The sequence below is a fragment of the Periophthalmus magnuspinnatus genome, chromosome 10, assembly GCF_009829125.3.
Source record: "Periophthalmus magnuspinnatus isolate fPerMag1 chromosome 10, fPerMag1.2.pri, whole genome shotgun sequence".
Classification (NCBI taxonomy): domain Eukaryota; kingdom Metazoa; phylum Chordata; class Actinopteri; order Gobiiformes; family Gobiidae; genus Periophthalmus; species Periophthalmus magnuspinnatus.
In genome coordinates, this window is record NC_047135.1 from 7,666,632 (window position 1) to 7,683,145 (window position 16,514).

General features: G+C 38.2%; 1 protein-coding gene across 1 annotated transcript in view; it reads right to left on the minus strand.

Annotated features, from left to right (window-relative positions):
- arhgef37 (Rho guanine nucleotide exchange factor (GEF) 37) overlaps positions 1–7,981 on the minus strand; it is a 35,533-nt gene extending 27,552 nt beyond the window's left edge. The window contains exon 1 of the mRNA XM_033974670.2: positions 7,664–7,981. The gene's annotated coding sequence lies outside the window, so the exon portion shown is untranslated. The remainder of the gene's footprint in view (positions 1–7,663) is intronic.
- Positions 7,982–16,514: the final 8,533 nt, after the last annotated feature.

A 16,514-nucleotide genomic window follows, 5' to 3' on the forward strand; every position in this document is an offset into this window, starting at 1 on the left:
ACTGACAAATTAATATAAGAATCACAATTCAGAACATGTTTGTACAGATCTAAACTACACGGTTGGCAGTTTTGTTTTTTGTTTTTTATTCCAGTTTTTGTTGGTGGAAGAAACGATGCTACTACAAAATTTGCGACTGTCAATTGTGTCCATACAAATTGCAATTTTGTTTTGATTTGTATATTACAATACAAGAATATTTGTGAGAAATATTTTAATTGAATCGTGTCTTGTCGTCCTTTACACCAAATCAGACCAGGAACTCCATATGATTCACATGTGGAGACTGGCAGAGCAAATAAGTAATAGTACGCAAATAGAAGTAGAGGTATATTGGAATACTAGAGTTAAATTAATTGCATCTTATCCCATCTTATGTGTGACATTTCACATCTGGAGATGTGGAGAGCATATAAGTACGGTAATAGTACACACATGGACATAGAGGTAAAAATAGCAACACTCCAGTAAAAGTGACAAATATTTAAATGAAATTGTGTCTTGGTGTCCTACCAGAACAGACAAGGAAGGAACTCCGTATGATTAACAGCTACATGACATTTCACATCTGGAGACTGAGCATACAGGCTCAGGAGATGGAAGAAAGTAGAAGGCAGCGGTTGAGGTAGTTGAGGAAAAACTAAGAAACGGAGAGTTCTTTGCGAGGATGGAATTACGGTACTACATCTTTAGCTGGATACATTTTACATATCTGGAGTTTGAGACAATGGCATGAAAGTAGTACTAGTCAAAAGTATATTTAGTCACAACTCAATACTCTATACCAATTTTGATACCTTAATCATAATGAAAGGTGAAAGGTCATTTTCAACACATAATACTAGTACTTTCTTCGATATTACCATAAAGTGATACTGTTGCAATTTGTGTGATTTTTTTTTAGTATACTCATGACTAGTTCACAAGTAAAATAATAGTAACTGTATTTTGATAACCACAACAGATCTGTGGAAGGTCCAGACTCTAAAACACACATAAGAAAATTCTGATGTTTTTTGGCTAGTTGATTGATTGGATTGCAAATAATTGTTGAAACCCAACTTACTATCCATTTAAAAGAAGACCTATCATGCTTCTGTTTGCTATACACTTATAATATGTGACATCCATCGATTCTAACGTTATAATTTGCACATTTTAAATCACAATATTCATCTAAAACAACTTAATAAAAGAAACGAAGACGATGACTTCCATGTTAGAAAACTGTGGTGTCCAATGGGAGCAAAATGACTATGCAATGCTGCCAAATCAAACACCTATCACAGATTAAGAAAATAAAATTGGAGAATGAAGTAAGTACCGAGCAGTGGGCGTATCCTGGTGGCAGTGAAAATGAGGATTGATCAGCAATATGGCATCTTGAAAAAAAGGTCATTAAAGATTGCTCAAACATCCAGGAATCGCTCCAAATACAACTTCAGGAGAGTAAATTGTGAAAGGAAATTACTAAACATGGTTAAAAGCTCTGAAAAGTCAATTTCGCAGAATAGTAGTAATGCTTCTTTTAATAAATTGTAAGATATATGAGTAACACTACCTTATACGTGCATAATCGTAAGTAGGCAAGTGACAGTTGAATGCTGTGGTCAGTTGGGGTTAAGACAGAAGCTGAGTTAGCTCTAACAAGAGTGATAAACGTCTCCCATTTTTGGCAACATGTTCCTCTTTCAAGTATACGTGTGTGCGAATTAGTATGCAACATGGAGACGTGTGAGGGTGAGAGAAAGGTGAAAATGGCTTGTATGCAGAGGGAGATGGAGCTGTTTAGACAAAGAGGAATCAACTGCCGAAACCCGGATTCGACCCGAGTTGGACCAATGGGAGAAGATAACGCCTGACCGCAACCAATAAGGCTGGACAACTCAATGTTTAGACCAGGAAGAGCCTCACAATAAAAGGTTTCATGAACCAGAGAGCAGAGCACCCGGCCGGATCCCAGTTTTTGTATTTATTAGATCAGGGACAGTTAGCACGGTTAGCAGTACGAGCCTGAATGGTTACGAATCTTGTTTTGTTATTCAAGAGTATTTTGCAGTGTATTCAATAAATAGAGGTGAATTAAACTCTTCTTGTCTTGTGAATCTTTATCCATCAATGAGCACCCGGAGGAAAGAGATCAAGGTAATAAAAAGAAAATTTAAGTACAGAGGTTCCTCGTTTATCACGCAATAGGCGAAATCCGTGAAGTAGTCAGCTTTATTTTCTACAATTATTACATATATTTTGCAGCTGTAAAACCCCTCACCACACACTTTATATACTTTTCTCAGACAGGTATTAACATTTTATCACATTTTTCCCCTTGTTTAAACACTCTCAACATTCAAGCCTTTGTCAGTGCAGAACGTTTCATCGACATTGCAAGTTTTCTCACAGACAAAACCCACAAACTTACAGCACTTCAGAGTCACATTGCGATCTAACATTTATGTAAATTTGGCTGAACACATTCTGTACTGTACAGGAGACACGGCACGGAGGAGACTGATGGACAATGGTCTACAGTCCCTTAGCCAATCAGGAAGCAGAACACAATGCACGTTCATATGCTTTAAAAAAAAAAAAAAAAAAAAAAAAAGCATGTAAAATTGCACTAAAAAAATCCACAAAACAGCGAGGTCACGAAAGGTGAACCGCATTATAGTGAAGGACAACTGCACTGCTACTGGTAAAGGTGGAAAAGTATAGTACTGTCCTTATGTAGAGGTGGAATTTTTAGTACTGCTCTTAAGGAAAAGGGGAAATACTTAGTACTGTCCTAATTGAGGTGTAAAACTAATGTTAAATGAGAGGAGTCAGATGAGTGAAAAGAAGTGAATTCCTCCGAACACTCTCCAATAACCAAACACAAACTTTGAGCCTGTTGAGTCTATGCAGTGAAGTTTGATGCATTCTTCACCTCCCTGTAACCTCCATCTGCAGGAAAAGCAGGAGCAGAGCTGATCTCAGCACTTCTGCACAGTCTAATCACACAAGTATTTAACATGAGGCTGCAGAGTCAACAACACTGCACCAACTGGAACAATAGAAAAACTATCTACAACAGTCAATGGACAAGTGCTCTGTCCTGTCTCTACGGTAACAGCATCATAAACAACATTTTACACACAACCCTTAGCTTAGCAGGAAAACGTATTTGTTTAGATTTCATGAAGCTGCATTGCGTAACACTTCCATGGAGTATTAATTGCTAACATGTAACATATTTAGATCAAATTGCTATATTTGCTTAAAAGAGTGTATAGGCCTAATGTTTAATAAGTTTCAGTTTCATTTTTGATGCTCTGAGTCTCTCCTCCCTTTGCTCCTCATGCAAGTCAATCACCCTTCAGAGTGCCATCACAACTACTGCACATTGCTAACCATAAAGAGTGTTACGGTTAGCAGCCCAGGAGAGATCGCTAAATTACTCAAACATGCCTGGATGACATCTAAAACATCTTCAGACACATTCTTGATTAAGAAACTACTCAATAACATGGTAGAAAGCTCCAAAAAGTAGATTTTGCATAATTTCCCCCACTTTAATGAATGTATTTGTTTACTATGTAGAATCAGCAATACATGTCTGGCAATGAAGCAGTAGTTAACCAGTCCAGTTTGTATAGAGACATAAGATTAAGCATTAAAAACAGCAACTACTCCTGAAATATCTCATTTATCTGACCAGTGTTGTGATTTATACAAAGTGAGTCTGGTGTAGGGTTGACAAAAGTATTGAATATTAGATACTAACCTTGTAGTAGCAAAACTAGATACTCATTTGAGCAAGCATCGATACTAGGAGTCACATTCACAAGACAGAAATGAACCACATAGACTAGTATAGATCCATGGACCACTATGAACCTACCTGGAAGACTGAGGGATTACACACCCTAATAATATAAAAGAAAGTACTATGATTTAATATTAATACATTCTATTCTATAATCTCATTCCTTAGCATCAAAATCCAGTTTGAAATTTTAGTTTAACATTAGTACAATGCACATCTCAGACTGAAACCTGAGCTGCCAAACTAATAAAATAATCACATGCATTTCAGAACATGTTTGTATAAATCTAAAGTATCGGATTAACAGGGTTTATACATAATAAGACAGGGCCATTTGTTATTTGCAGGGTTGTTGTCTACTACAGTTTTGGTCAACTAAAGACGCACTGCCGATCAATTGGTCGACTAAAAAGGGGTGGTACAAAAACTCTCAAAACTATTATGTATCTTTATGCATTTGACCCACACTGCACTCACAAGTATCTCTGTTAAAAAATACTATATGGACTTTCATTCAATATATGTTAGATTATTTAGTTTAATAGTATCATGTGCATTTTCTTTGCACTACTGGAAAATTTTGGGTTATTTTTTGGCCATATGATGAACATTTGACCAAAAAAGGTTGAATTAATAACTTCTATGTCGTATTATAAATGCAAACTAACTACTTAAGTGTTTCGTTCTGCTGTTTATTTATTGCAGCTCATGATTTTTGAACAATATTGGAGAATTAGAATAGCTTTTGTGGTTTAAATCTGCTCTTGGGTTGTTGAGTCAGTGGCGTAAATTAGTTTCAACATTATCGTTTATCGTCTATATTTGCTTCAACAATACATCGCGCTTCAAAATGTGTTATCGTGACAGGTGTACTCACAAGACTACACATACAAAAACAACTATTTATTCAGAAAAGAGTACCGGAAAACAGTGTATTTGTGAATCATGAGTTTATTCTGGGTTTGTACGTCAATATCAAAAAAATACGTCAACTAACTCGCTCACTTCCTCTTTCTGCTGTAGTTCAAAATAAATCCTTATAATCTAAATATACCGGTAATGTTTATTCAACAAAAATTTTGGTTGATTAAGACTTCATCAACCGATTAATCAACTCAACGACTAAAGGCAGGCCTGCAGCTCTAGTGATTTGTAAAAGATATTTGCTAAGTACCTGCAGTGTGGGCGATTTGTTCATTTAAATCAAAATTTCTATTTGCTTAGTTCCTGGTTTAGTCCCAGTTTGGATATGGTGAGAGTTCAAGTGTCAGTGCAAACATGACATGTGATCAGATGTTTTATGAAATAGAATATTCCATTATGATGTTATTAATGAGTCACTGGAAAAAAAACCTGTTTAGCTTCATATACTCGGCATGACTTTGTGTTTCCATAGATCAATATTTTTCTTACTATATTATTATTAGTCTTAAGTCAAATTTCATAATTCCTCTTTATGCATTAGAATATACTTGTCAACATTGGGGCAAGTATATTCATTTAGGGATATTTACCTTCAAAACACAGAGAATTGTTTGGTCAAAATTTTTAGACAGACAAATCCTCAGAATGTTTTTTATAGAGAGATATATTCCATTTTTTTTTTATTAAAACGCTTAAAAAGAAGAGTAATATGTCATAAAAGGTTAAAAGTGCACTATCTAACTTTCCTAGTCAATGATACTGCTTTGCCTGATTACAAAATATGAAAATAAAAATGGTGGCATCAAGTTGCTGTGAGTGCCATACTGAGAAGAAAAGTTACATAGTGGAGCTTTAAGATTCTCAAACAAAATCGTCAGTGCAAATCAATGCATAAGTGATTATAGTGGTTTCTTTCTGTCTTTCAATTCTTTCCCAGTCTGCCAAATTTGGTAAATCGATTCTGCATACAAACTGCTAACCCTGTAGTTTAAATCTGTATAAACATGTTCTGAAATGTCATTTTTGTATTAGTTTGTCAGTTAAACTTGTCATGATAAATACAATATCGACTTATCATTCAATATATGACATTTGGAACAATACATTTTGGGCTCAATATTTATCGTGCGTACATTTTGTCTGTAAAAGTGGGGAGATTTGGGGTATTTTGTTGTGCTACAATGTGATTTGAGCTGTAAAAAGTTGAATAATTCCTGTCTATTTAAATATGGTTTACTGGAATTATCGTGTACTATTGTTGTCGGAGGCATAAAGTGGTAAAGCAGCAATTCTTCTGGACGTGTTAAAAATCTGGACTTTGAACAAAATCCTGGTGGTAAAACATACATAGAAAATGGCAGAATTGCAGAAAAATCGCAAATAGATATTTTTTCCCTAGTCTGAAATGCCACAAATCATGTTCCCCGACCTCCTTTTAACATTGTTTTGATTGACATTTGCTTCTAGTTAAGTCAAGTCATGGTTTTGGTTTTCGAGGTCTTAAAAGTGTTTACAGTCAGACAATCAGTGCAATCTGTGTCTTATCTGGTCATATGCTCAAGCCGCATGAGGCAACCCCTTTTTATCACAAACTCTTATGTGGTTTCCTGTCATTAAACCTTTTACCACATCTGTTGTAAACTTAAGGGGTTACCAACTACATTATACAACTATAAATGTCCAAAACCACAAAGTGAATCTAAGACTCTTGTAGAATAAAGAATCGGGCACCTGTTTTATCCACCGCACTCTGAAATACAAAGTGGAGTGAAAAAAGTGAATGAAGTAGTAGAAAAGGAAATTCTGAAGTAAAATGGTAGTAATGGTACAACAAAGTGAAACTAAAACTAAAAAGGCAAAGTATTGGTCTCTGCTGGAGATTTAACGCTGATACACTGTCAATACGCTAAAAATCGCAAATATTGGCCCATCGATATATCATTCTGTCTTTATAGAACACATAGAATAATCAGTAACAACAAATTACTAAATGGAAGTTCAAAGGGGAATGAAAAACTAATCAAAATAGAAGCACAATAGGATGTAACAATGATACTGAAACCAAATATTGTGATATCGTCTCACTGTTGAACTTTGGGCTTTCACAATATGTCAAAAGATCCTTTGCGTAAATGAATTATTTTATTGTACCAACACATAATAAACAGAGGGAACTTCATAGACCATGATCCATTTCAGTGCAGACAACAACAGAAATATCTTTTAAATTTTAATTATTCAGATTATGAAGAGTAATAATTCGCACTAAAGTCTTGTGAAGGTATTTTAAAAGGAAAAATAGCAAATCTATCTAACAATGAGCTATGAATATAATAATCCTTAAGTTGTAGTAGTAATAGTAGCAGTAGTAATAGTAGTAGTAGTAGTAGTAGTAGTAGCAGCCCTACTTTACATGATATTTGTTGAAGTCAACCAATTACTAGTACTGCTATGACATTAGTTGGGCATAATGGGAATTCTAATGACATTTCTCTTATTTTGCTTAAAATATAATATGTATTTGGTTTAACTAGTGTTGTTAAGCTTGGTAATTGTTGAAGTAAACCAATTAATGTCATTTCTTTGACTTAAGTTGGGCAAGTCTAAGCTTATTTGATATACTTGTATCTTACTGTACCCCACAACTTAACTACAACCCACACATTGGAGCACAGTCTCTATCACTGAGTCTACTCTTTTACTCCACAGTTAATACAATGTTATCAGTCCTTTCTAACACGTGTTTTTTTTAGTTTAGACAATTGATAGATGAAGCTACATTACACACGTTCTTTTTGACCAAATGACAAAAACATACAGCTTCAAACAACAATGCCAAGACAGACTACAAATGACCCTCACATCTGCCACATCTGTTGGGAGTAGGTGACCGTTCAACCCAAACAAACGCACATTTCCAGCCAAAACTCGCCTTACCGTGTGATTACAGCTCAGCACACCGCTCCGTGCGTCTCCCGGCTCACAGGCAGAGAAAAGTGGTGCAGAGGAGCGCAGTCCTGCATCAAAATCAGCTATCCACACACGAACACGCGAGTCGGATCAAAGTTTGGTTGTTTGGCGCATAGCGGGTTGTTGCGTCCGCTGTGGCCAAGACGCGTGCGCTACGAGAGAGTGGAGAGGTGGAGGGGGATGGGCTCAAGGAGGAGAAGGAGGAGGTAGTATTTGGGGTTTTTCACAGGGAAATAAAAGAGATGGGAGGGGGGAGGACGAGGAGGACGTACGCGCACTTTTCACGCCGCTGGGTCCGACGCTGATTGACCGCAGCAGATGCGCCAAACAGGAAAACTGACACTAGGGGAAGAGGGAGGTGATTGGACAAAAGAGTTCACTGGAGGAATGCGGGCCAATCACTGGGCAGTTAAAGGGACAGTTCAATGTTTTGGTCCTGTGGATTTGAGGCTTTTCATTATTTTGTAACCCCCCCTTTCAGATAGAAGAGGCGCAGACAGTGTTTCCTGTGTCTAAATGGGCTACTTCCAAAATCTCAGCACGCCTACACGAGTAGAAGTAGGCTAGTAGGCTATGAAATACTTTGATACTTTGATGATTTCCCACATGAGAAAATTAGAAAATGGTATGTATTTGTATGGTGTGCTTTATTATTATTATTATTATTATTATTATTATTATTATTATTATTATTATTATTATTATTATTAGTATTAGTATTATTATTATTAGTAGTATTTATGTATTTATTCATTATTATTATTATTATTATTATTATTATTTATGTGTAAAATATAATTATTTTTGCATGGTTTTCTAGACAGTATTAATCAAACTGCCTATAACAGAATTAGAAGAACCAAAAATAGTGCACAGGTTAACTTCTGATTTGGCGCACGTTGATATACCTTTTTATGGGTGGGACGAGACAATTCCCACGACAGGACAAATGAAACAGGGACCACATCAACAAGAGAACGAGAAAAGATGCCTTTTTTTAAACATAATTTGTGATAAATAAGCGGTGCGGTTCAGTTTAGAATTCTGCTCTCACATGTTTCATTTCATATTTTCATTATAGCAACTACAGCTTCCAAAGAGGTCAAGATCAATCCAGATGTAAACACATGGGGAAAACACATGCACATTCTTATAGCAGTTTTATCTCGCAAGATCTTGTGTCACGAGATCTGGTGCTGTCCCTAATATGTAATACTGCAGAGATGTCTAACCCCCAAAAAAGGTGTGGTGTGGCAAGGTTTAACTTCTGCTAAATGCTGGATTGAATGATTCACTTCTTTGACCCGTGACACAGATAGAGTTGCGTGTTTTGTTATGGTTAGGATTGTTAGAAGTATTGAAAATCAGATACTAACTGATTTGGTTGGTATTTGACAACAAAACCACATGGTGATATAAAGGAAAGTAGTATTATTTAATGTTGAAAATCACATTCTATTGTCTAAAGAAAGAGTGTTTTGTTTTCATTGTGGTATTGGAGTCAGTATTGAGCACTGAGTCTACTCCTTAGTATCGAAATCGAGTTTGAAATGTTAGTATTGAGACAGCACTAGTTATGCTAAGACAAAGTACCTCCATAAGTCCATTGTCCCATAGTGATTAAATATGACTTCAGCTCTTCTACAGTTTAAATGGTGCTCTACTTCCCACACTTTGTCCATAAAAGTGCTCGTTAACTGCGGTGGAGCGCTTAGAAATGCTGACTGTCTAAATCTAACAAGCATCTGTTACTAATAAGACCTACCATTGAGTTTTTATGCGATCAGAGTGAGAAGAAGTAGAAGAAGAAGTATTTTAATGTTGAAGATGGTGTTAAAGCTGCATTGTGATACTTTTCTGGTGAAGGATCTGCCACCTGCTTGTCTCTACGGGGCGACAATAGCTCAGGTGGAGTGTTTGTCCACTGATCCGAAGGTTGGTGGTTCGAATCCCGCTCTCGACGTAAACATCATTGGGTGAGCAGTTGGCGGTGTGATTTTAGCTCCCACAGATAAATTGTGGCTGAGGACGAGCTGGGTTCAGTGTCTTGCCCAAGGACACAGTTTATCAGTTCTTTAATGTAGGGAGATGTGATTGCTTTGCTTAGAATGTTACAAAGTATGGCATTGAACTTATCTATCGTCATGGAAACAAGCAAGTGCAACCATCAAGTTATAGGGCAGCCCAGTGGAGAGGTGACTTTGCTCGCTTTTTTTTTTTTTTTTTTAGCTAAATTGGAAATTGGATAAAAGTAAATTAGCCGCAATAACAATGCCAACGGTGGAACATTCCAAGTATGAGCAATATAGTATATAGTATATGCACGGAGACAAACAGTTGGTAGAGTGGGCGTCCTCTGATGCAAAGGTGGGTGGTTTGAATCCCGCTCTTGACAAAAACTAAAAAAAAAACATCAGTGGTAGAGCATATGTGTGTCAGATTCACAGACTCACAGGTTGGTAGTGCGATTCCAGCTCCCACAAATCAGAATTTCCATCCAATAAGATTATTCCAAAGCCACTGAATAGACCAATGAGGATTCAGCTGTGAGACTTGAGTCCCCTTGTCTCCGGGGATAATAGCTCTACAGGACGTCCCATCCTCCTCCATTTAAATCTGAGCTGTACAGACAGGACAGAGACGGGGACAGGGGGGATTACATCTCACGGCTTTGGGCTCAGACCAGCTGGAAGTAAGAACCTGTAGAGTTAACCCTGCACCTTATTAAACTACTTTGTAAAATACAGACTTAGATCAACTTTATCCACAAGGGAAATTACCTAAACACAAGGTCGCACATTACAGTATAAAAATAAAAACAACTAATATAATTATAAAGTAGTAATAGAATAATAATAGTACTCTCAGATGGGGGCAAGAGCCAGATCAATAGGGAGCCAGATCTTACACTAGTTCTGATAAAACTCAAGATGAAACTGTTCAGGAAAGGTCACATTTTCTCCAGTTACCGGTATGTGTTTATCGATACTTGCTTAAACGAGTATCACGTTTCAATATAGTATAAGTATCAATAAGTATCTGATTGTTTCTACTTCTGACAACCCTAATTCACTCTAAAGAAAACATTGTCCACTTGACAGAATTCAACTGTTTTTTTGCTCTAAATAAACCCCAGATGTGCCCCGCTCCTCTGTCTGTTCCACATTACTCAGAGTGTCCCGTGTCAGGCTTCACAAAGGGGTCATCCTGAGTCCTTTTGGAAGAGCTTCCTGTCTGAGTAAACTAACATGTGCTGTGGTTTAGTCAGACCTACTTTCTTATCATGTTATATTCTCTTTCACAACATCTACAGCCTCTGAATAAGAGCTGAAATGTCTTGATTTCAAAAACACATGACAGCCTCTACAACCTAACCTAGAGTCACTTTATTATTAGTTCTGCAGTCACATTTTTAATTTTTAGTTTAGTAGATATGCCTAATAAAGGTTGGTAGTCCATGTTAAAAAGATATTCTGAATTTCAACAACTTTCAACAACTAAAAATGTCCTGTATGATTGCTCCAGTGAGGTCACAACACCTGCGGCTTTGATTATATAGAAACACCGCCATCTGCTGGTTTTATAGTGAAAGTACAATTGTGTGCCACTTTAAATAAATTACTTGAAAAGGTTTTGAATAATCAGGACTACTACTACTACTACTACTACTACTACTACTACTACTACTACTACTACTACTACTACTACTACTACTACTACTACTACTACTAATAATAATAATAATAATAATAATAACAGTACTTTTGATGACACTCAAAGACGCTTCACACAGTTCAAGACACAACTAAAAGAGACAGATAAACAACAGGTGCAGTTATTTGAAGGCAGTTTTGAACAGGTGAGTTTTCAGGGCTTTTTTTGAACATGTTGAGTGTGTATGAGTGTCTGATGTGTTTGGGCAAGGAGTTCCAGAGGGTGGGGGCAACGGCGGAGAAGGCCTTGTCCACCCAGGTCTTATGTTTAGTCCTGATGGGGGGAGGCAGCAGGTTGGCATGAGCTGATCGGAGAACATGGGTGGTGGGTGTGTGGAGAGGTTAAGGTGACTTGTACATAATGGAGAGCGCTGTGGACAGGGGTGATGTGCGCATGGGAGGGGATGCAAAAGTTCAGGTGAGGAGGAGGTGCAGGTGAGGAGGTGAAGGTGCGAGTGAGAAGGCGGAGGTGCAGGCGAGAAGGCAGGGGTGTGGGTGAGGAGGCGGAGGTGTGAGTGATGAGATGCAAAGGAGGAAGTGCGATTGAGAATGAAGGGCTGGTGAGATGGAGAGGTGCGGGTAAGGTGGAGGAGGTGCAGGTGAGGACGAGGTGCAGATGAGGAGGAGGAGCTGCAGGTGTGTGTGTGTGTGTGTGTGGGGGGGGGGGGGGGGGGGGGGGGGGTTGAGTGTGGGTGAGGAGGAGGAGGTGCAGATGAGGAGAAGCAGGTAGTGTAGATGTAGGTTTTTAAGACACAACAAAGAGAAAATATAAATAATCAAATCAAATAAATGCAGGCATAGAGTGAACATCAGTAAAATAAATACAGAGAAGCGCCTGCCCTTGTGCACATATACAGGCATTTAATATGTGCAATGCAATGTTTTGTATAAATACTCACATTTCATTGACAGCAGGTCAAAAGCACCATCTCACCAGCTTTTAAACCAGTGAAGGAAGTCTGCAGGCATTTAAATACAATCATTTAAAAGTCATTCCTAGCTGTAACAAACCTGTTGGCACATTTTTATTATTCACATGCATGGATGTTCACATTACTTAGGACTGTTTACACAGTCCTGCTTTGAGGTTGTTTTGGAGATGGAGACAGTGATGGCCAGTGATTTGGTTTTACAATATACTTTTGAATATAAATGTATTATTGATGCCACTAGACGCGTGCACTACGAGAGAGTGCCACTGTTTTTTGTTTTTTGTTGTTGTTTTTTTTACACAGTATGAACGTGCATTGTGTTCTGTGTCCTGATTGGCTAAGGGACTGTAGACCATTGTCCATCAGTCTCCTCCGTGCAGTGTCTCCTGTACAGTACAAAATGTGTTCAGCCAAATTTACAAAATGTTCGATCGCAGTGTGACTCAATGGACCGTTCTGCACCAACAAAGGCACCTATATTATTTTTTAATCTACAAAGGTTTGAACATTAAGAGTGTTTAAATAAGAAAGAAATGTGAGAAAATGTCAATTCCTGTCTGAAAATTGTATTAAGTGTGTGGTGAGGGGTTTTACAGCCTTAAAACATATAGAACAATTGTAAAAAATAAAGCTGACTACTTCACGAATTTCACCTATTGTGGGTTATTTTTAGAACGTAACCCTGGCGATAAATGAGGGACCACTGTATAAGCCTGTCCTGTCATTAACCACCTCCCCTGTAATCCCCTCGTGCATCACATGGTGGCACTGTTGTTCCACAGCTGAACCATGCTGCAGAGGCTGAGAACAGACCCGTGCTCTGGGCAGTCTGTTCATTTCTCTCCCTCTCCGTCTCTCTCTATCTCTCTGTCTTTCTCACACCCTCTCACTCTCTCTTTAAATTCCTCCTGTTCCTCTCTGCATCCACAAATCTTTAACACATTGTCCATTCATAAGTTCCCGTCTGTCATAATCCTGGGTTTACACTAGCTGCAGGGTTTGGCCTGTACTTTGAGCGGGTTACTTGCAGATTGCCTGTTAAACCAACTACAACAACTGCAGTGCATACTTGGACAAAGCAAATCAGTTTCATGAGGGTCCACATGATAACACTCACAGAATGACTTGAAAACCACTGCAGTGTCCAGGAAAAATGGACTCTTGACAGATCTGGACCTGCACTCACACGCTCCAAGGTCAGCGTGACAGGGGGCATTGATTTCAAGGACTTTCTACATCTTACCTTTATGCAAAATGATGTGGAAAAAAGTACAACAATGTCTCCTGATTATGCTCCATTTTAAAATCATCAAATAGTTTTTAAGCAGGTCCAAATATACTTTAGCATTTCAACATTTCCCCAGGTTCTGTAATAACCACAGGGCACTGGTCGGTGGGTCTACATCACCAGTCCGTCTGCAGCTTTCATCTGGAGTTTTAAAAAGAGGAGAGGAAGCTCTTGTAGAAATAAGCTGTGTGTCTGAGCTTTGATGGAGATGTGAAGAGCTGCTCTAACACAGGCACAGGGCTGAGAGGACGGTAATATACAACCACACTGAAGAGGAGGACAGAATACAGGCTCGTAAATGTAGTGAAATGGTACGTCATACTACCTGAGAATGCACATCTCCAGTCCTATGTAATTCTATAGTAAACAAAAGCTGTTTCTAAAGTGCTCCACTGAAATATAACCAAAAAAACAATCAGAGTTTGGCTTAGTCAGTGGTCATACTCACTCGTCAAAGCCTGATCTCGTCAGTTCTCTGAAGCTAAGCAGTGCTGGCCCGGTTATAATACCTCATACCACCGTGCAAACTGTTGTTGTGTCCTTAGGCAAGACACTTCACCCAACCTGTCTACTATGAATGTGATGTGTTGATGTGGGGTTGATGGCACAAATTCACATCCTCACTCCCATCGGTCGGCCACAGGGCAGCTCTAATTGTAGCGTACCACCAAATGTGTGGAGTGAACGCTTGGAGATAAGGAATGTCGTTCGTTTGGTTGTAATATTCCATAGCACGGCATCAAACGTGTTCATAGAGAATGTTCTGAAGTTTCGTTTGAACTGCTCTCAAGTCTTTAAACATCTGACCTCTGTATACAGTATATGTCTTTCTAAAAAGTCGCACTACGTAAGTTTTAATGTGGAGGTACTCACTCTCACTTTTGTTTAATGACCCAGACGTGTACTCAAACAATGAATCCTACTTCAACCAGTATTAACATTATACATCCTAATGCGGCTTCAATTTGATAATCATCTTTTCTGTGATTTCTATTCCCATAATAATCCCCCGACTGCACTTTTCAAACAATGCACAACACCCAACAATAGAAGCCGCTGAAAGAAAAGTTACATTCGCTCTGTTTATCTTCTATATTGTATTTGACAAGAATCAGCAAGAAAACTAAGTCTGTGACACTAAAACCCTATGGGCCTTTTATTGTCTGGGGAGCCTTGTTTTTTTATATTTATTTATTTTTCCTTCTGCAAAAACAACTGTGTCCTCGGGATTCAGTTCTGTTTCTGGTGCTAAATCAACTCTTACTTTCAGGCGCCTTTGGCTATGATCTGTCAGTTCAAGTCTATGAGGGGTACAGATCCTATATTCCACTCATTAACTCTTGCTTGACATGCAATGGTTACCCTGGAGACATATGTATGGAAAATCTGCAACCTTGGATCACATATGGGAACAATCGGGATGAGTTTCCTGACATTGGTGCAGTCCCTGAAGACTTCGTCAGGCAAAGTTCAAAATATGACAATTATAGTGGAAGCGAGAAGTTTGGCGAGGTTGAGAAATGGCATAGCATGTACTAGTCGAGTTTGGGAGAACTTTAGCATTTCTTTGCAAAACTGAGACTGTTACTGGTTGGAAGAGCCCTGTCAGGAAGCATAAAGAGTTTTTAGAGCTTAGCTGGAAACTGCAGCCCAACTTCTCGATGTTGATAGATGTTTATGGAAAATGGAATCGAGTTGAATTTCAGAAAATGAACAAATCAGCAGATGTATATTATAAGGCAGGGTTGCCAGATTGCAGAAAATACTGTAAAACATAGACTGTATATATAAATGGACATAGCTAACCTGCTAGCCACGGCGTTCCAAATAGGAGGTGAGCATGTGTGCACTTCCGGCTCCATCGACAGTGGCTCCAATTCACTTTACATTGGAAAACTCCTCCTCTCTCCGTAACTGCTGCTGTCAGGCTCATCATTTTGATCTTAAAATGTTCGTATTAACCCGCTCTGAATGACCCTATTATTTTTATTTCGCTATTGTGTCTGTAAATGAAGATATATGAACATTAATAAGAGACAAATCAGGCGCCTTCTTTCTCAACAACAGGTTTGATTGACAACGTTGCTTAGCGCCCACTCTATGCTAAACCAGCACCTTCAACAGTCTCGCTCCGGATTGGCTCTTTGGTTGCTATGATACTTGTGGTCAGGATTCCTAATATCGAACTTTGTTCCAAATTCGCCCCTATAATTGCTAGCCTTGATGAGCTTCATTTGACTGGAGCCAAACTCTACTGGTGACGTCACACTTACTTACTCCACTTCTTTATATAGTCCATGTATCGAATTAAACTTCAGAAAATGCTACTGGTTTTTAAGATTTATTATAAAGCAGGGTTGCCAGATTGCAAAAAAACACGCAACATGCCACATAAAAATGTAACAAAAATTTAAAAAAATCAAACTAACATTGCCCATTCAGGATTTCAGTTCCTAGCTCCAACAGTTTGTCGAACGTCCCCCCCATTTCCTGCTTTAATCTGTCCGGTCCAACAACAGACACTGCCCAGGAAAATTCCAATTCATCTCTCACATAAACCTTTGGAAGAAATAAAAAAAAGGAAGAAAAAAAAAAAAAAAAAAGAAAAAAAAGAAAAGGAACATTTCAGTGTGGCAAACTCTGGTGAGCTATTATTTTGTTTTGTTGGAAATAAAAACAGATATCTCAAAATACTCTTTAAATTCCTTGGCACCAAAGCAATCTCTTAAATTGATTGTCAAAATATTTTTTAATTCATAAAACTCCTCTCTCCAGACCAAAGGGAGTGAACGCTGATGTGGAAGAAAGAAACTGGTCCTGGTTTAGCCCTGGTTTAGTTCTGGTTTGGTCCTGACTCAATCCTGATTTAGATCTGGTTTAGTCCT